The 20721-nt window shown below is 44.6% G+C and overlaps 2 long non-coding RNA genes across 3 annotated transcripts; both read right to left on the reverse strand.

Moving 5' to 3' along the window:
• Nucleotides 1-2184: 2184 nt before the first annotated feature.
• On the reverse strand, nt 2185-4707 carry LOC121079000. The gene is made up of 3 exons (XR_005824831.1): nt 4559-4707; nt 3952-4044; nt 2185-3008 (listed from the first exon to the last, which is right to left on the reverse strand). It is a non-coding gene; the product is annotated as an uncharacterized LOC121079000 (long non-coding RNA).
• A 3360-nt stretch (nt 4708-8067) lies between these two features.
• Nucleotides 8068-18934, reverse strand: LOC121076694. Of its 2 annotated transcripts, XR_005823665.1 has the most exons (4): nt 18811-18928; nt 14363-14613; nt 10795-13172; nt 8068-8111 (listed from the first exon to the last, which is right to left on the reverse strand). It is a non-coding gene; the product is annotated as an uncharacterized LOC121076694 (long non-coding RNA). The 2 variants fall into 2 exon arrangements; XR_005823669.1 differs by lacking the exon at nt 8068-8111 and having other exon boundaries at nt 10333-13172; nt 18811-18934.
• Nucleotides 18935-20721: the final 1787 nt, after the last annotated feature.

Raw genomic sequence — 20721 nt, forward strand, 5'->3', positions numbered from 1 at the left:
AGATGGATTGATCCAGACATGCAACCAGTTAAAAGGAGTTCTTGTGCCTCGCCCTATGTTTTCTGCATATTTAAATACAAGTCATTGGTCAATTGCCAGCGTGGAGGGAGGATGACCTCACAGAAAAGCACCCTAAAGACATAATCTGACACAGATGATGTCATTTTTTAATAGCCTGGAAGAAGGGATGAACTGCCTGCTCTTTGAGCTTTTCGTTAATTAACCGCCTTGCTGTTACTTTGTGCTCCCCCTGTTCACGTGTGTCTGCTTCTTTTTATTTCTGTGTTTGATTCTCACTTGTTTATGCATTACTGTCTTTGTGATAACACCTCAAAGCCCTAGACTGAGACTAGCTTCCCACTGTGCAGAGCACAATACGAAACATAAAGATATTCATATTTACACCTGGGCAAGGGTGACTCTTTCTGGAGTTCTCTTGGTTTTTATTCCAGTGGCTTTCAGCATGTAGTCTAAGCACTACTTCTAAGGCTCTGTGAAAAGTATCTAAAAGCAAGCCATGAACAGGCAAGTTAGAATCTCTTCGCAGGACTTGCATCTCTTTTGGGGGAAAATTAGAAAAAGCAAAAAATAGAGAAATAAAAATTATTTTTAAAAAATTGAAAAAAATACAATTATTGTATTGTAGTAAATAACACTATGATTAATAGTAATAATAGTAATGTCATAACTGACCTATGCTTGCTTGCCAAGACCCTAAAAAAAAGTCATAGTAACTTGACTGTTTCTATCAACATTCAGATTCTTCAAAAACTTTTGAAGCTGTATTTAAACTGCTAAAGCTCTAATTTTAATACCAAGATAAAATATTGCCAACAAATTGATGATTGAGAACATTTCACCAAACTATGAGAGAAACTAAATATTATTGCTACCCTTACTGATTACTATTATTTTCCATTAGACACTTACCATCATGTCATGGTATATTTTTGTGTATCTGTGTTCTCTGTCTACATATACCTGACAGTGTAACTACAAGAAACTTGACCTATCCATAATTCCAGTCCTGGGCACCAAAAGCGACCTTTACACTCCACACTATGCATCTTATCACCTAACCATGTACGCGTGTGCTGTACCACAAGCACTATAGATGTAAGGAGGATGTATAGAAAACAAGTTATTCCAGAACGGACAGCATCATCATAGTCAGAGCTCGTCTGCCCTGTCCCTCAGCAGGGATCTGTGACTTGGCCATGAGTCCCTTGAACATATGAATGCAGCTTTGGGTCAGTTCAGAGCTCCTGCATGAAGGAGCATGGGAAGCAGCGTATATCCTGCAGTTCAGGACCTGGGTCTGGTTAAAAAAGCTAGCTGACTGCTAGGATCAGCAGAATTCAACATATAAGACGTGCTCCCACCACAACCCAGATTTGACTTTCCTCATGGCCCTCAATCTTCTCCTAATAGGACATAACAGATAATTGAATTTGATTAATGGCTGTAGATCTTTTCTGGCACCTACACATACCCTGACACATAACCATCAGTCTGTGCTGCCATTGCCACTGCCTCTACTTGAAAAGTTTGGGGAGGGGTAGGAGGTACATCACCAGCACATGCACACCCAAGCACACACCGCTGGACGCTGCCTCGTGGCAATGCAATTTGCAGGCACAGGGTAGTGGATCTCAGAGGTGCAATCCAGCTCCAGTGGCTGTGAAGGCTAAGCCATTTTGCCATGGGTCATTTGTCCCAGTGATGCCAGCAAATAAATCTTAAACCTTACAGGTCAAGAAACTTGTGTTTTTCTTTTATGTTGGTTCAGTGAAGTTCTAGTACAGGGGCTTCTGTTTTAATTCTAGTAATAACAATAATAATAATAGTTAATAGCCAGAGGGATAGCAAAAGCAGAGGCAGAGAAATTTGCAGTTTGTTTTGGCATTTGTTTTCTGAGCAGGATAAGATAGGACTAGCAAAATCCACAAGGTGACACCAAATCAGTAGGGTCAAGCAAGGTTGAAGGACTCAAAAATTCAGGTGTGATGGGAGTTTCTTCATAAATCTGCTGGTTAGAAAGTCACCCTCAAGCTGAAAAGAAGCTTTCAGTGAATTCCTACCCTCAGAAAGAGTTGCCCTTCACTGGGTACTGATGAATCTTTCCTGTCAGAAAAGATTTATCCATGGGAAATAATTAAAAACAATTCAGAACTTTCTCCCTCTTGGAATGAATTAAATTACATTAAATTACATGAAGTAGCAGGGGGGTTTGTACTATGTTGTTTTTTTTTTTTTTCTTTGCCCCCAAGAACAAGAGACAGTTGTGCTTGCCACAGGGTCTTTTTTCACCCAAGACTTCTTCTTGCTGCTTTAAATGATATACATTGTCCACAATGCTGTAATAGTGCTAAGCATGGCATCATTTTCAGAAACAAAGTGTCTCCTTCCCTCTCATTCTTTTGCACATATGGCATCTCAAAAGGCAATGACAGACTATAAATTCACACCAAGGTTATAGAGCCATTCAACAGAGAGGAGGGAAAAGATGACTATTTTTTGATGGCTCTCCCTGTGAAGAAAACAACCAGTGCCATCATCAGACCCAGTCAGAAAAACAGTGATACTAGAACAGCATTTTTTTGCTGTTGTTTGAAATGTTGTTCACAGCAAAGTCTAGCCTAGTGCTTTTGTGCCTGCAGTATGTTGCAGCTTTCTTTTTGGCTGAGGTTTTTTTAAACCAATAGATAATTCAGCTCTGTTTCACTTAAGGTCTCCAAGAAGTAGTGCTTTGTGTCATTTGGATCCAGCCATAGTGTTAGGTGTCAAGTCCAATGTTGGACTTGGTTCTCTGTTTCAAGCTGCTCACTGACACCTGCAGAGCTTGCTTGGTCTGTATCAGGGATGCCTCTGTTAGATGCAACACCACAATACAGCTGTCTGGCAAGAGCCAACAGATCCCTCCAACACCAGGGCATCCTCTGGGTGCCTCAAAGCCCATATTCCCAGCTCCTGGCCACGCACCATGCTGTTCCCCTCTGTTGCAGTGCCTGCAAATAAAAAAAAGCATTTGTAGTTATGCCAGGGCATTAAAAATATCAATATAAATGGTGCATAGTTGAAAGTTAGGTACAGACACAACAAATGTGCAAAAGTCCTACGGTCCTGGTAGCCACACACTCAAAAAACTCTTTATGGCTATCTGGTAACAGAGGGAAACTCCAAAATAGCACCTGTGCCCTCTTTAAAGATCTTTTCCACTGCAAAATGGCAAAATTGTGTTCCACTGCAGAGCACATTGCAACGCCGGGCATGGAGACAGAAGGACAGCACCAGCTCAGACACGGGGGAGCTGTTAAGAGCTGAAGCAGGACCAGACAACCCTCTTCCCCCACTCTGGGGGACCTGAGCGGGTATCTCTGCTGGCATGCAGCTCCTTGCATCGTGGAAGTGCCAGGCAGTGAGAACAGCTCTGCCCAGCACTTCCCAAGGAGTCAGGCTCTCCTTCACCGAGATTCATTTTCACTGGTCCTGTGTTTTGCAGTCCTTTTTTTTTTTTTTAATTGGGGTAAGTAGAACCAGAATGACAAGTGAAGAGTGATGGTTTCAATGGGCTATTTGTCTGGTGAGGAATTTGTGAAATATGTGTTTTTCTGTAGAGTGTGCATGGCTGTAAAGAAGGGCCAGAGTCAGCACAACCTCAGAGCAAGGGAGAATAAAGCATTCTAGTTTTGTGGCCATTGATCTGATGACACTGTGGGTAATGGATGGACAAGGTTAGTCTCAGAGTGTCTGATTTTTCTCAAATCATTGCTGGAGTCAAACTTAGGGTTGCTTCACCGTGCAATTCTGTATTTACTTCTATTAGAGCTTCTCATATCTTCACACTCACTTTGAATTTCCTACGCTTTTAGTGACTGATGGGTTTGGAAGCTTTGTTTAGAGAACCATATCATTCTGGAAAGATATTTTTACATGATTATTTTTGTTTACCTGAATTTTATTAATCTTCCCTTGCAGCCTTAGATCCATGTTTTTTATCTGAATTCTGTTTTTGTTGTTGATGTGTTTCAGATCTTCTGTTAGCTGTTTGGGAGACAAATGCTAGTCGGGAAAAATCCTTTTTTCCTTTTTTTTTTTTTATTTTTAAATCAAAGTGCACTATTTTTTTTGTTTTGTTTTGTTTTGTTTTTTAATCCATTGGAAGAAAAGATGTCTGATCAGTGAAGTGAACCTACATAAGATAAACAGGTTTCAGACCAGTTTGGAGCTGCATTGCAGGAGCAGCTCTTCTGGGGTGATGCCTCCATAGGCAGGGAATGGTATAATTTGTTACGAGGTGCTACACACTGTGTGCCTCCATTAAAGGAACCTAAGAACGAAGAGCTGTGGCAGCCAGGAGAAAGCAGGAAAGTGGCAAACAAATTGATGCTTACGAAGAGAAAGGAAATACTTCAAAGCACTTATGCATTTCCATAGCACCACCTGCCACTAAGGACATGAGCCCCAGACTGCTAAGTCTGCCTGTAGCTTTGAAGTCCCCGTGGATGCCTTGCTGCTATGTAACTCCCAGATAACCATATTACTAAAACACTCCCACCTCCAGTTGCATCCTGCCAGAAGATGGTGTCCTATCCTATCAGACACAGGTCTCAGCACAGTGATCCAGGCATTCGTGACTGATTATTGCAGCTAATATCTAGTGAAGAAGCCAGGCATCCTGGAAAAGCTCCAGTTGACAAAACACAGTCTCTGGTCTCCCTGGCAACACAGATTACTGTGAGAACATCACCCTGCTGCTCCCTCGTTTGTATTGGCCACCAGTGAAGACAGAGTCACCTTCAAGGTCTCTGCCCCAATACTCGGCACCTGCCACGGGTTTTGTTTGAGCTGCTGAGGAAATGCACCTTGCTGCATAACCCTGTGGAAGCTGTGCAGGAGTAAGCAGGCGGTTGACTTGGAGGATGGAGTCTGTGTATGCTGGAGACAGGGTTTCTTTCCCTGGGCCTCAGATGCATTGCGTTACTCCCAGAACAGTGAGAACAACCACATCGGCTCCTGCACGCTCCCTGGAGAACTCAAATCCCCAGCACAGCCCTCCATCAACGAGCTTTCTGCACCCACCCACGTGGGTGCAAAGCACAACACATCCACAAGCCCACTCATTAGCGCACTTGCAAATCTAAACAAACAATTCACCCTATAAACTAATCAGGCTTTTTACAGGGCCTACACAGGAGGGAAAAAAGGCAGAGAGCTTGTTATTTTTGCTTCTGTTTTCCAATACTTGGATTACACTCAGGCACTGTACCTCTGACAGTGCTTAAATGACCAAGAAAGCTGCTGTGGTCAGAAGAATGATGTGGTCTCTGCCCATATGTCACCCAGGGGATGGATACCTTTGTGCATAAGGAGAGACTCCCACGCCACCTCGAGCCATGCAAGCACAGACACCTTTGCACAACATTTCTTGGGGCTGTGAAACCATATCCCCAACTCAGCTCGCTGCTAAGCTGCCTTTAAATCTGTTAGTGGGTCCTGAGGAATGACCCACAAATCTTCTTTCGAATTTTTAATTAATTCCTTTCTGCTGAGTTCACTCCCCTTTTCTGCTGTGTTTCCATGAGCAATCTCACAAATCAGTTTACTGGCAGAGATGTTTGTAGACAAGGCAAATTTTAAGTCACTGTTGCATGTTATTTGCAGAAAGTGCATTTTGAATGTGTTATTACAGGTCTTTCCACTGTCTCCATTAAAACACAATCCTACTGGTATAATGACACCTAAAACTTAGGCTCATGTTTGTACCCCAACCCTCTAGTAGCTGAAGAGAGGAAAGTGATAGCAAGAAAACCCTTCCATAAGCATACTTTTGCTTACAAGTGCCCCTGTGCTGGATCAGACCGCAGGCCCTTCTGTACAGTTGCTTGCAACAACCATAAGAAGAAATTCAAAGAAATGTGTGAACAGATCAATTACTTCACAAAAGACAAGCATGCCACAGTATAAACCCATTAGAGACTTTGCTGTTGCTACTGATATCACAGGGAAGTATTCAAGTATTAAGGCAGGTGGGATAGTGTGACTGATCAGACAAATAGGTGGGTTGATGAGCCAGTGTCATCAAAGTCAAGGAATGTACACGTGCTTTTAACATACAATTATTTTCATGGAGAATGTCAAATGCTTTGCATAATTTTCGCTATAAACATTTTTCAACCCACAGCAGAATATATTTTTGCCTGAAAACACCGAGTGAACATAAAAATGATTACAAATTACTGGACACTGTGGCTTGAACATGAACAAATTGTTTATGACTTCAAAAGAAGATAATGTCTGATAGAGCAGGTCAGGTTTAAATAGAACTGCATGCTTTCTATGGAAGAGCAAAGGTGGTTAAGCCACAGCAAGAAACTCTCACCTGAAGGAGAGGATTGGCCATGTTTGGACATCTTGAAATCAACAACAGACTTCATTCAAAAGTCCCTTTTAGATAAACACAAATTATGTGTTAGTCAAAGGCAAATTCCTGGGCTCAGTCCAGGAGTAACTGGGTGAAAAGTAATAGCCAGTGATACTGGGAAGGTCAAAACAGCTAATCTAATAGTCAAATAGTCATTTTAGCCTTCAGCTCTGAGTCTGTGAGCGTACGATGGACACATGGTTCATCATGAAGAGTGGTCACAGCCTCAGCTGATATAAATACACATTTGCACCAATTTGCACTTGATAAGCATCTGGCCAGGCTTGCTCAGCTGCACACTCTGGCATGCTGTGTAATCAAGTTTAAAACTAACAAATGACTGTAACATACCAGAGCCCACGGGCCAGATGGTGAGTGGGGATTGCAGGAACCTTACCCGTGCACATGGCCGTAGTCAGAGCAGTCTTGCTCTTGTCCACAAATTATTCCTCATGCAAACTGAGGACAGCACAGAATCACAGAATCACAGAATCGTCTAGGTTGGAAGAGACCTCCAAGATCACCCAGTCCAACCTCTTACCTAATACTAACAAGTCCTCCACTAAACCATATCACTAAGCTCAACATCTAAATGTCTCTTAAAGACCTCCAGGGATGGCAACTCAACCACTTCCCTGGGCAGCCCATTCCAATGCCTAACAACCCTTTCAGTAAAGAAGTTGTTCCTAATATCCAACCTAAACCTCCCCTGGCACAACTTTAGCCCATTCCCCCTTGTCCTGTCACCAGGCATGTGGGAGAATAGACCAACGCCCACCTCGCTACAGCAGACCCCCAGGGAGGTAAATTGCAAGCTTTGCTGTCTAAGGAGGACTCCTCTGGGTTATGTGGGGCTCTAGAAAGAGTGCTGCTTCACCCACAGTTATGCTGGAAGATGCATCCCCACCAGGATACATGCACCATTCTCTGACCCAATGCCTGATCCGGACATATTTTCTTATGATGTATTTATGAGTTATTTTGGCCTAGATGATATAAAATTAAGTCCAACTGGGTTTCTTAAGCGCTGCAGCAGGCTAGGGTAGTGACAGTGAATGTCTCCTTTCCTATTGTTTGAAAGCTAATCTCAGAGGGAAAATTCAAGTTACTCTCAATTTCTGCCTGTTTCCACTTGTCTCCCCATGTATCATGCTACAAGTGTTTCCCTGTTTCCGAGATACTTTTTATGTATGTGTAGGTTATCATGCTCACAGTAGTTGCTGTTTAACCAATCTCTCCAGACTTTATCCTTTTAATCTTTCTTTCTGAATCAATTCCTCCAGTCTCTTGATCATTTCAGTTGCTCTCCTTTGAACAGCTCCTGTTTGTCAATAACTCTTCCTAATGACTCATGTGGAACAGGAAATACGTGAAACTTCAAGGCACACAAATCTCACGAGCAGCACAGGTTCTGAATGCAGGATCCCAGAGATTAATATGCAGATTCCTGAGTTAAGCCTCTGTCCTAATGCAAGAGCAGCTGCCTCTGGAAATTTTTTTGAGCATCGCACCTTGTGTTTGGCCCTGCTGGCTGTTTCAGACGGAGCCTACAGGACAACCTGTGTGAGAAAGCCTGGCAGTGTGCTCACATGCTGGATGTGAGGCCATGCCCAGGCCTCATTAGAAGATGTGCAGGAGATCTCTGTAGGTACGAGAATGTAGCCTGGTTTGAGAGTGGCCTCAGGGCCTGCAGGAAGAAACACCACAGTTATATCACTCAATGTGCATAGGAGAGTGGGGAACAGCCAGATGATGTGAGGTCATTTACTACAGCCACAACATGCTTCCACATGATGCATATGTATTCTCCCCACAGGTGGGGAGTAATGCTGAGGAGTAACACCGTGGATAAGGGGAAAGATACAGTCATTTAGCGAGGCATTTTCTAAAATATGGAAATCCAGCCCAAATTATAGGAATATAAGAGATTGTAAAGTGCAGCAGGGGAGATATAAAATGGAGATTAAGGAGGGTATAAGGAGCTTTGCTGAACAAATCATACCGTGGCAAATCCGTGCCCAGACTCTGTGGGCACCTGACTTCCCCCTGCGAGAAAAATGGTGCAGTTCTGCTGAATAAGAAGACGGGAGCTGGTTACAAAGGGGAGCTTGGGGTAGGGAGCCATCCCTCCCACAACACAGGAGCCATCACGCAGAGGCAGCCTTCCTAACAATGCACAGGACGTAAGCACGGTGAGCCATCATCTGGCTCATCCCAGGGAGGCACTCAGGGTATATCTAAAGTTTCCTCAGCCATTCAAGTAAAGCACACTCCTCAGACTGACAGTGCTGCAGCTCCATAAGTGTGGGGATACAAAGAGATTCCTCTCCCAGAGCTCTTCAGGCTCTGTGACTCCAGCTTCTGCTTAGGGTGGTGGTTTCTACCTATGGTGTTGTGAAAGAAGCTTGTTAGAGAAAACAAAAATCATGACAATAAGGTGCCAGGAGCCACTGCCTCCCATGAGTGTGCATTGCCTTGCTCCAGCTGATGCACAGCAACTCGTCCATTTGCAGTGGGGTAACTAGTAGGGTAGCTTTCTGAGGTAGGTGCCTGGGAGATGCCAGGTGAGTGAGGACAGAAATGTCCTGGTTCAGTGAGACGCAGGCTCAGGATGCCCAGCTACCCTAACAAACCCTCATCCTTCCTGGGCCTGCTATAACTTGTAGCGTCTTCCAGGCTTGATCTCAGTCCCTGCACATAATGGAGAGCTGTGCACGTCACTCAGTGTGTAAACCAACCTTTGGGCCCAATGCTACCAAGCAGTATGTTAAGCTGCTGCTGGACATGTGTGCAGCAGCTGTGAAGGTCAGCAAAGAAACTTTTCTGTCTGTAACACCAAATGGACGTTTTGCAGGCCTGATTTTCCTCTCTCATGATAGCCAAGGCTTGACCACATGTTATTCTGCCTTGGGGCTGGATGTGTCTCTTGTACTTTTGAACTGAAAGCACTCCATTGCAGCAGGAGAGATGCCTACGTGTGGAGAGAAGTAAACCATCTGCCCCTGCTGTGCAGAAAGGTGCTTGGAAGACCTCTTCTGCACTGATGGACATCTGCCCTTCTGAGATCATTTCTGAGCTGTTTGTCTGTCATTCTGTGCAATTTTTTTGTTTAGTAGAGCTTTGATATCAATTATTTCAAAGGAGGTGGTTGAAAGTCACTGCCTGGGAAGGGCAGGTAAGCGGATAGTGGCCATCAGTACTGACTTCAGGACTTCTTGGCTAATCCAGAAGTTTGAGGCAGGAGGGCTGAAGTGTCAACAGCATAAAGTGTTTTATAACTGTAAAGGTAAAAGAGCCACTGCTAGTTCACCAAACCCAGTCACCTGCTGCCTTGGCCAATCTCTCACTTCATCCTTTCCTAGAGTGGGATCTGGCACATGAAAAGCAGTGTTTTTTTTGGACGGGGAGATGAGGATAAGAGCAGGAGGAGAGAGTAACTCTTGGATATTTGTGAAATTCCCAGGCTGAGAAGGGTCAGAGGCATGGGAAGATGACAGCAAATCAAGATGTGAACTTCAAAGTGGATGATAAACATCTGCGAATGCCTGAGAAACAGAGTTCAGAGTAGTTGAGCTATGAGCTATTTGAATGAGCAGGTAGTGCTCATTCAGACAACTTTTTGTACAAATGCCTGTGGGACTGAGGGGCCAGGAGGGGAGCGATTATTGTAACCATGTTTAACAAAGAAGCTAAAGATGATCCAATTATAAAATAGAGAGCCTTACCTCTAAACAAGGAGAAAAACAATGAAAAAAAATCATTAAAGATAGAGTTAGAAAGCTTCTAGACGGGTCTAACACGATAGAGATAAACCTGTCTGCCTGTTTCTGTAAGTGTGACTTGTGCTCCTCTAGCCTATTAGGATTCTGGGGAAGAGTTAATGAAATACTGGGCTGAGGAGAAGGGGTGGGGGGGATATAATTTATTTAAACTTTTCAAAAGGCTTCTGATACAGTCTTTCACAAGCAGCTATTAAAGAAATTTGTTACCCGTAGGGTGGTAGGCAAAGTCCTGACATGGATTAAAACCTAGATAAGAGGTAAGAAACAAAGGAAAGGAATAAGCGTCCAATTCTCTGCATGAAAGGAGGTTAATAGCAAGATGCTCCAGGGATCAGCATCAGGACCAGGGGTGTTCAATATGTTTATTAACGATCTAAGAGAAAGAGGAGAACAACACAGATACAAAATTTTGCTGATGGCACAGTTTACTTCTTGCAGGCAATTTATTGACTGCATTTGACTCTCTTCTTGTGTTCATGGCTTGTCTATGAATAGATCACAAGTTTTACTAATAGGCCTATAAATATAATTGGAAGTATGGCTCAGTCTGGTGAACAGTACTGAGACTGATTGCAGGAGGAGACCTACAGGCGCTGGAACATCAGTCTGGGGATGGATGCAGAGACAGAGAGCAAGCAAGCTTCAGCATTCAGCGCTGGCCCCTCCATCAGCTCTGTAAAGTCCTGGTTCCTGCAACTCTGCCTGTGTCTTCTGTCAGTGCCTGCTGATGCACAGGAACAGACGTGGTGTAAGCAGTGTTAGCAGACTCACACATTCTATTGTCACACTATTTCTTTTTTACCTTCCTGTATGGCTTGGATCTGCTATGGATTCATCTGAGGTCATGGTCCTTTGCCAACCTCCTCTCTGAGCCTGTACATTTTTGGGGAAGTGTGTGCTCATGCACGCACTTTATCTGTATCACTTCTGCATTTCTAAGTCCCAATTCGGCAGATCCTTCACCGTGCAGCCAAGCTTTTTGCTGCAAACTTTAGGAATCAAGCACGTGCTCCACCACATCGCTGTTGTGTTGCCAGAGATGCTCTCCTACAGCCGTGCCCTGCACCCTGCCCCATCCAGCTCCACCTTCCACACCGCCTCCTCCCGCTGGCCTTCCACTGGCTCCTAGTCACTATTCATCACACTGACTGAAACACTCAGCTCCTCGCAAGGTAGTTATTGTAGGCAAGTTAAAAGTCCTCCTTCACAGTCACTGCTGCCACATAAGTTTGTTCAACTCGCAGTATTAAAGTCATTAGTGCCAGGCAGCCCTGGAGAAATGCTTTATATTGTCATTTTCCTCTACAGTACGGCGACCATTTTTTACACAGTTGAGGTCTCTGCCACAGAGTTCCTCAGCACATGCTTAAGGCTGCCTGTATTTACATCCTTTGCCAGACAAGAAACATCTTAGATACATTATTAGAGAAAACCACGTCTGAGTGCTTTCCTAAATTGGGGCTTTTTTGAATTAATTGTTCTCCATTTGATAATCACCACTTGTAGTCCAGGGCTACCACCATAAGCCTCTTTCTCCCTCCCACCTATGGTCATCAAATTTCGTTGTATGTCAGCCTCCCACAAAGGAAAAGGGGACGCAGATAACTTTCTCTCTGACCAGCTCAGGAGACAGAGCTCCTGTGCCGCTGATCCCAGCTTTGTGTCAGCATGACAGATGACAAACAGCTCGATCGGTACAGTGGCTGTGAACACGGAGGAGGAGTGCTAGTCGGTCTGTATGATTCCTTGGCACGAAAGGTGTTACTGCTGAAGAAGAATTTCCCAGATGACATCTGATTCGGCAGTTCCTCTGTTGTGACGCTGACGACTTGGAGGGTGATGCTCACCCTTTCTCCCACCTACCAGCAGCTACCAGGGAATGAAATGAGGCAAAGGGGCACTCCAGGCACAAGTGTATTCAAGGACCAGCAGCAGCAGGGATGACGTGGTTGTACTCACAGCAATGAAGTTTGGTGTTTGAAGGCAGCAATTCTTCATGTGAGCTGCTGGCGTTGTCGCTTGACACTTCTCACCAGCTGGTGAGTAGGAAAAAGTGTTCTGGTGTCACTGGAAAATAAGTGGCTGCAGCGTGTAGACGAGTTGCTGGAGGTTTTGAAATGCCGTTTTCAGTCTTTTATATATATATGCAATCACAGATGAGCAAAATGGCCTCCATCTCAAAGCTACTCTGTTCTGTCAGAAACAAGCTGGAGCAGCCAGGCGGTCGCTTGACTAATGACACAAAGGGAAGGTGCTAAGAAGGCAAATGCAATCCGAACTCCAGCTCAGCATGTTGCAAATAAATTGAGCTGCTGTGATAAAGTTGTGAAGAAAAAGAGGTTTTCCTATTACTTATACAGCAGTCCTAGACATGGGGGTAACAAGCAAGTTGGAAATGGAAATTCCCATTGATGAGAAGAAATTTGATATTATTGCCATTGGCGAAGCCTGCGGGGATTAGTCACATGGCTGAAATGCTTAACAGTCTAGTTACAGACGCTTAAGGAAAAATAGAGTAAAGGCACAGGGGTGATGCTCAGCATAAAAGATGCCACTGTGGTTTTTTAGTTCCTTGATTCTTCAGAGCAGAGACCAGTTCTCATGTTTACTTGCAGAAACTTTCAGAGGATTACTGTTGGGGTCTTTCAGCCACTTCTAAATTAACTGATGGAAAATAATGATTCTGCTCCTCTCTGTAGCATATGGAAATACAAGAAGAAAAAACAGTTATTATGGCAGGATTTTAATTTGAAAGCATTTTAGGGGTTTTATGCAGCCAATAGCAAACATCATCAGTGCTTCTGAAGTGTGGAGATGATCATTTTCTACTGTAAAATCATTGTAGTCGGGTTGAGGTAAAAGTCTAATGTCGTTCTCATTAGGAAGGACAACGAATGATGAAAGGCTGGTCTGGAAGCTGCTGGTTGCCTCTGAAGGGTGGGTTTCAAGTCAATGAGGGATTCAGGCTGAGAAGGACAGATGCGGAAATCAGTATAAAGTAGCAAAAACTACAGACTTACCAAACGTATATAAGAACTCATTACACTGATACCCACAGGCTTGATAGGAAAGAGCCTAGGAACCATAAATAAAGAGAGGGAAACATTCAGGACAATTATAAATAACTTAAAAGAATGATAAGCTCCTGGACTGCAAATTGGCATGAGGAACTATTCAATGATCCATGCTTAACAGGATGATTAGTGTATGACTGGTTAATAACAGTGCATGGAAATGTCACTGGGAAAAGTAGAGGTATGCACCTGCGTAAGCTTTTGGACAACATTAACAGTAAAAATAGGTGCTAAAGTGCTACAGAAAGGGTTGCTTTTGCATTTGCAAGTGTCCCTGCACCTGCACACGCACATACAAAAGCAATTGCATGTGCCTGTCCAGATGATCACAGGGCTGATAGAGTTAATAAAAGGTGATACTCACAGGATGCTCTTTCAAACCTGTTGCAGGAGAAGCTGGAAGCCCTTGGGAGCAGCTACAGGGACCAGTGATCATGATTTGATTACTCTCAGTATGAGCAGAGGAAGATGGTGCCAAGCAATAATATATATATACTTGGCCCTCGGCAAAGGCTAACTTCTCAAATGTCAAAAGTAAAATTTATTAGGGGAGAGAGTACAATATCTATATGTATTTGTATAAATACTCATTTATGTATGAATTAGAATTGGGAGTTCCTTCAGCAAAGTTTATCAGAGGCCTCCGTGACACAGTCATGTAAGAGGATGACAGTGGAGGAAAACTCAATAGGGCTGAGTAGTGAGAGAAACTAAAGATCACTCCACGTTCAATCTACTCCACTTCATACAGACAATAGAGAGAGCAGCCTGAGTCATGAGAGGATGAGGACCTGTCCCTGTGGTGGCTCTGTGGCCAGGAGAGAGGGAATCTGGTCCACCTCTGGTTTCTGGTGGGTGGTAGGGATGGTGGGGAGGGGAAGGGGGTGGTTGGGGTGTCCTCTTTGCTTTGCTGAGGGAGTGGGGGAAGTTTACGCCCCTTCCACTTGCTGAGCTGCTGCTGCCAAGTGTCACACTAAGAGGCTCTTGTGGCCCTGACATTTCCGAAGTGTCTTTTCAGGCCTTCACGTCAGAGCTGACTCGCGCCCAGGCAGACAGGATCTCTCCCACATCCAATTACTCACGGCAGCCTGTGCGTTTGCTTTGTCACTCAACCTCATTCCCCTTCCTTTCCTGGAGGCAGAGGTGCTTCAGTTAGCGGAGGGATGCTGTCCATCCGAGGCTCAGATGCCTCCGTCCTCTCCTTGTCCTCTCACAAGCTCCACAGAGTGGTGGGAAGAGGATTAAGCCAATGGGTCCATGTCCACCCGCTCCCACGGATTTCCTTGGAAGTACACAAGGGATTCTGATTTCTACACAGCGCCGCATGCTAGGCCTACAAGACACAGCAGGGAAGGAGAGAGAGAATAAATGCGTGCTCAACCGAGACCTGGAGTACTAGCCTAGGGCTTTGCACTTGGCAGATCCTCATCTCGGAAGAAAACTTTGTGGTGCTATTACCAGTCAGCACTTCTCCCTCACTCCCTCACTCTCTCCCTTTCATCTAGGTTGCTGCAGTTGCATTTAATGACACAACAGATGTATTCATTTGCATCTTTATATGGATCTCTAAGCTCTACAAATGGGTGGGTGGGCGTGACCCCATTTTCCCAAATTATTCAGCACCTTTCAGTTATGCATTTCTCTCTTTTCTAATGTCTTTTTGAAGCACACGCAAGCAGCAGTGGGGAATTACTCTGCCGTTTTCGCTTGAGCATCTGGGACCTGATCATTCCTCTGGCTGCCTATGTGAATCTCCCTTAGACAGCAGGAGCCACGGAGATGTCTGTGCATGGGTGGACTGCCTCCTCCACCACGTACACATATTTCCTGAGGGGGGGGAAGGCACAGATTTATCTAATAAAGCCCAAAGACAGCTATGGGGAAGAAATCACTGAAAAAAAAAAAAGTGACACCCTGTCTATTTATCGAGGGTGATGACAGCTCTGTTGCTGCCATCAAGAGATCTGTAGTTGCATTTATGGGATGTGGGTGAGTTAAAATATTTCCCTTCACCATCTGAAGGCGGTGTTTATGTGGAGCTGCTTGAAGCACGCTTCATGCCGATGACTAAGGAGATGCTACCGCCAGCGTGGAAGACCTGTGAGCATGGTTGGGTGCTGGGGTGTGTTCTTCAGAGCTTCCTCTGCACCAGTGCCCAGGTCCTCAGCCCTGAGATGGCGGTACCCAGCTACAGCAAGGGGGTTTAAATGGGCGGGGAATATGCCAGCACACAGGGCTGGGTGCCTGGGAAAGCACACCATGCTGTATTTCTCCTGAGTCTGCAGCACAGCATTGCCACCTCTGCCTGGCCAGCTGCACTGACTGGGGACAGCAGGAAGGGAGATGAGGAGAAGAGAAGAGAGGAAGGCAGAGAAACATCTGTTTATATACCCACTTATACACCCACGCAGCACATGGAGGAGCAGTCCCAGACCTTGCAGATGTGCAGGAGAGGAGAGCTCCCATCCTGACTCTCCTCCTACATGCTCTTCATGTAGTCCGGGTGGCTCTGGGGCCATGTGTCAGTGAGAAGCTATTGCTGTGACACCTTGTGAGTGCAATGAGTAAGAATGCTGGTGCCTTCGGCAGAGATCATCTCCGGTTTAATTTATGAGCCGCACTTTGTGTGTATCAAGCTATGGCCAGATATAATGTAATCCCATCACCATGTGTGTGCTGAGCACAGCTGTCAATCAAAGGTGATTTGCATCAGTACGTTTTCATATAAATATGTATGCTCTCTCGCTAACATTATTATTATTTATTATTTGCGTTACAGTCGTGCCTCGAGGCTTCGGCAGGGACCAGGGCCCGGTTGTGCTGGGTGTTGCACACACAGCGAGAGGCAGACCCTGCTCTGCACAGCTTCCAGACCAAACACATTGCAACAGGCACGGTCTGGTGTGCCTAGGAGAAAAAAATATGTATTTTTGAAGTAGGAAGTGCTGGATCTAGCAAGCCAGCAGCAGAGCTAGGAGTAGACCTGGGCTCCTGGTGACTTCTTTCTTAACGCTCTTCCCATTAGACTTCTCCAGAATAACAACAACAACAAAAAATGCAACTTTGCAGCTTTGACTTCTTTTTAGGGAGGAAAAGGATAAGATATTTTACAAGGTGGAAATTCCCTCCTTTGGCTCACCAGGAATGGAGCTCCTTGCTCTAGCCTATGTGAATTTACCCTAGGCCTCGCACCATGGAATGTGAGATTTCTTCTCCTCCCAGAGTCCTGCCCACGAGGATCACCTGAATGCAGGAGGCTCTTCTCCAGTTCCTGTAAAAGGGCACTGGCTGGGGCATCTCTGGCCAGGGATCTGGGAGGTGGGGTGGCACAGACACAGGAGGAGATGTGAGATACGAGGTTATGAGGAGATAGGAGATATGAAGAGATACGAGATATGATGAGATATGAGGATGCACAAAAGGAGACAAAGGGGAGCAGCAGATACAGGAGGGGGCATGTGGAAGGGGACAGTGTTGGAGACAGGACTGGGGACAGGTCCTGGAGGGAGGTGCTCCATGCTGGGAGTACCTTGGGGGGACTGTGACCGTGGGGGACCAACGCTGGAGCAGGGACACCCCAAGGGACCCTGGCACACAGAGGACCCAGGCTGGAGCAGGAAATGAGTGAGGAGGAAGGAGAAGGGGAAGAAAAGAGCAAGAAATCAGGAATGGCAGCAAGAAACCATCACGTACTGACCCAGCCCCCTGTAAAAACAGGGTGGGGGAGTGCTGGTGGGAGAGAAGTATTGGACTGAAGCTGAGTCTGGGGAAGAGGGAGGAAAGGGACTTCCCTCAGTGTTTAATTATTTAAGTCTTCTTTGTTTTCCAACACACAAATCAGTAAATAAAGGTTTATGTTAATTGGAAATAAATCAAATTCAGTGAAATTCCCTGAACTGAGACTGTTTTGCCCACAGCAGACACATATGAAAAAACTGAAGGTTTCTTAGCTCAGAGGGTTGTGAGGAAAACTTTAGAATCATCAAAAAAAATGCTTAAAACCAGAGGCAGAGCTCAAAAAGCCCACAGTACTTTTCTTGTTATAAATCCATACGTGGCCACTGATTGTGCAAGAGCAAACACCAGCAGATGATGATGGAGGTCCTGCACTACTGTTGGCCCTGGAGCCCAGGCTTACATCTAACCCACAGTTGCTGGTGTGACTGGTGGAACATTGAGTATATTAAGTCTGACAGCTTTCCTTTTTATCAGTCTTCATGAACCAGCTTAAAATAAGTCATTTACTATTACACATTCCCTTGTTCTCATCCCCTTTGCAGAACTGCCTTGCTAACTGATCAGGATAGCCAGTGACCAGGTTTGCCAAGAGAAAAAATACTGTCAGACTCAAAAGCAGTGGGTCCCACCCATTGCACACTGGTCCTTCTGCACATACATAGGCTAATCTGCACAGGTCAGCTGCACGTATAACAATTCCATACCACAGTCACAATAACTCTACAGAAATGCAGTAGACAGTCACCCAAAGCACGGGGTGGCTGACTGTCCAGACTATTCAGCTGGGTCTTCTGATGAAATTCAGGGCACCTCTTTAGTCAGTCAAGCATCTTTCAGACAACAAAATTTCTCTTCGTTTTGACTGAGACTAGCTCCCCTTCTTCTGGGTGTGCTGAGAGTAGCTATGCTTGTCCATCCTCGTTGTCTTGCAGACTCTAACCTGGGCCTAAAGATGACCTGCTGGCCATACAAAACTACATCTAAGTCCCATATATTCCCGTACCAGCACCCTGGGAAGAAACAGGTCTCATGGTCCAACAGTGAACCAGCCAGTGAAATTTAATAGCAGTGATGGCAGTCAGATTTATGTAACATTTATGAAATCTATAGTACTGGACTCTCCAAAATGACTTGAAGAGCAATACACCATACAATGTAATTAAGCACAGGCAGCAGTGTGCTTTCTGTGCTTGTGAACACCGCTGCAAATCTGTATTCACTTTAATGTGAACAGCAGTTGCCTTGAACTTGCTGCTGATGATACGAAAATACCATTGTCACTAATCAAGGCTGCTTATAATGTAACAGGCACCCAACCTTATTTTAATGGGGCTGCTGTCTGAGTTTCAGCATCCTGCAGGAACCAGGTAGGAGATGAATGGAATTTGCGAGATGAATCTAAGTTTCATCTGTATGTGCAGACCTTGTTCAACTGACTTCTCATGTTTTCGCCAAAGCAATGTCAAAAGATGCATGCCTGTGTATTGAAGGACCCTGAAGTGATGGCTCTGCCTAAGGTCTTGGGTGGATTTGTGGCAGAGGTGAGTGAGTGCTGTGCTGAGCATGCATCTCCTCCAATCTTCATGCAATAGCCTTTTCCTTCTTGTGCCCCGTGCTGTCAGCACTCCCATCCCATCTACCACACATCCTTGTATGTAAAGGCTCACATGCAACAGGGGGCAAGAAAACAGTCTGTGATTAAGACTTAAATGAATCATAAACATAGGTGGTTGAGAAGAGGATGGAGGAGAAAGGGTGAACATGTATATTAATTTTTCCAGTCTTCCTTAACTGTTTTGTTTTCCTGTCGGATAAAAGGCACTCGGAGGTAGAGGGGTGGATGTCACAAAGCTGTCATCAAGCTGTTTTCCACACTTATTTTTCTGAAATTTGAAATGACACTGAAAGTTGAAAATCTGAAAAAGAAAAAAAAAAAAGAATTCTTCACAGAGCTATCTGTACACCTCTGTCACAATCTTAAAAGGAGAGATATATTTTTAACAGCCTCAGGGGAAAAAACATGTTAGGAAAGTTCAGAAAAGCCTGAGTGCTGTTACAACCCAAAAATGCTTCTAATCACTGAAGGCATTGCCTTTTTAACCTTCTTAGCTGACTCTAACTCTCTCCCCAGCTCTGAGTAACATCTTGCTCCACCAGCACAGCAGCCTGTCTCTACAAGCAGACCCAGGGATGTAACCTCACAGGCAATGGGTGCACTTTTGAAGCTGTAAGTCATCAGTCCTATGCGGAGCCAGCCTCTAAAGGCTCTGTTCAAGCTCGGTTATCTAATGCAATGGTTTTCAACTTATTCAACACTGCTAATGGCTTATGGACTGTGTCAAAGGGAAACACAGAAGGTAAAGAAAAGTCACTCTAATATCTCTAAACCTAAGTGTTTGACAAAGGGATCTGTACTACTACCAGGCAATTTTTCAAGGTCCACAAATAGGATTGAAAACCATGGCGAGGTACTTTAGTCTGCACTGAAGTATCTGTATTAGTCTGCCCTTCTGAGATGCTGAGTGCTAGCTGCTGACTGCTTCAGTATGACCAAAGGGTCTTTGCCCTTCTGCACCTCCCCAAAGGCCTGTGTGTCAGAGCTAACTTACCAAGTTAGTAAGGAGTGATGGAAAATATAACACGGAAGATTAGCACTTAATTTTTACCTTTTTTTTTCTTTAGTTTTGGTCTTTACACTGTTTTATTTATTTATTTTTAATGTGTCCTCTCTTTTCTTTGGAGCCCCCTTGTCTATTCACTGAGTCTGTTTTCACTGTTGAACCTATCACGTCCTACTAGTAAAAAAAACTACTGAAATTATTTACTGGCGAGAAAGGATGGTTTTGTTTTAAATGTTATTATAAAAACTGGTAAATCTAAATCCTCAAAAATTATGAGTACAAATGCCAGAAAATCAAACTAATTTTACATTGTTGAGTTTCTGACAACCTCCCCACAAAATAACTCCCACAAAACTCAAAAGCTCTTACCTTTATTTTTTTACCTTTATATTTTTTTCTTCCATATTTCATTTGTATGGTGCTGGGTACACTGAAGAACTCTTCTTGGTTGTCCACTCACTACAGGTGGCTATGGTCTTCATCATTAATAATAGAAAACAGTAACTCAGCTGGAACATAAGGGTTTCCTTCATTTGTTGGATTATTTTTCCCTGAAAATATTAAAGAAAATTATCACAGAAATTATCACAGAATCGCAGAATGGTTTGGGTTGGAAGGGACCTTAAAGACCACCCAGTCCCAGCCCCCCTGCCATGGGCGGGGACACCTCCCACCAGACCAGGTTGCCCAAAGCCCCATCCAGCCTGGCCTTGAACACCTCCAGGGATGGGGCATCCACAGCTCCTCAGGGCAGCCTGTGCCAGTGCCTCACCACCCTCAGAGTAAAGAATTTCTTCCTTATATCTAATCTAAATCTCCCCTCTTTTAGTTTAAAGCCATTTGTCCTATTGCTACTCTCCCTGACCAAGAGTCCCTCCCCAGCTTTCCTGTAGCCCCCTTTGGGTACTGGAAGGCAGCTACAAGGTCTCCCCAGAGCCTTCTTCTCTTCTTCAGGCTGAACAACCCCAACTCCCTCAGCCTGTCCTCATAGGAGAGGTGCTCCAGCCCTCTGATCATCCTCATGGCCCTCCTCTGGACTCACTCCTTAAAATTATGTTTTATGAAAATTATTTTATTTTTAA

This window comes from Cygnus olor, chromosome 1 (assembly GCF_009769625.2).
Source record: "Cygnus olor isolate bCygOlo1 chromosome 1, bCygOlo1.pri.v2, whole genome shotgun sequence".
NCBI lineage: Eukaryota > Metazoa > Chordata > Aves > Anseriformes > Anatidae > Cygnus > Cygnus olor.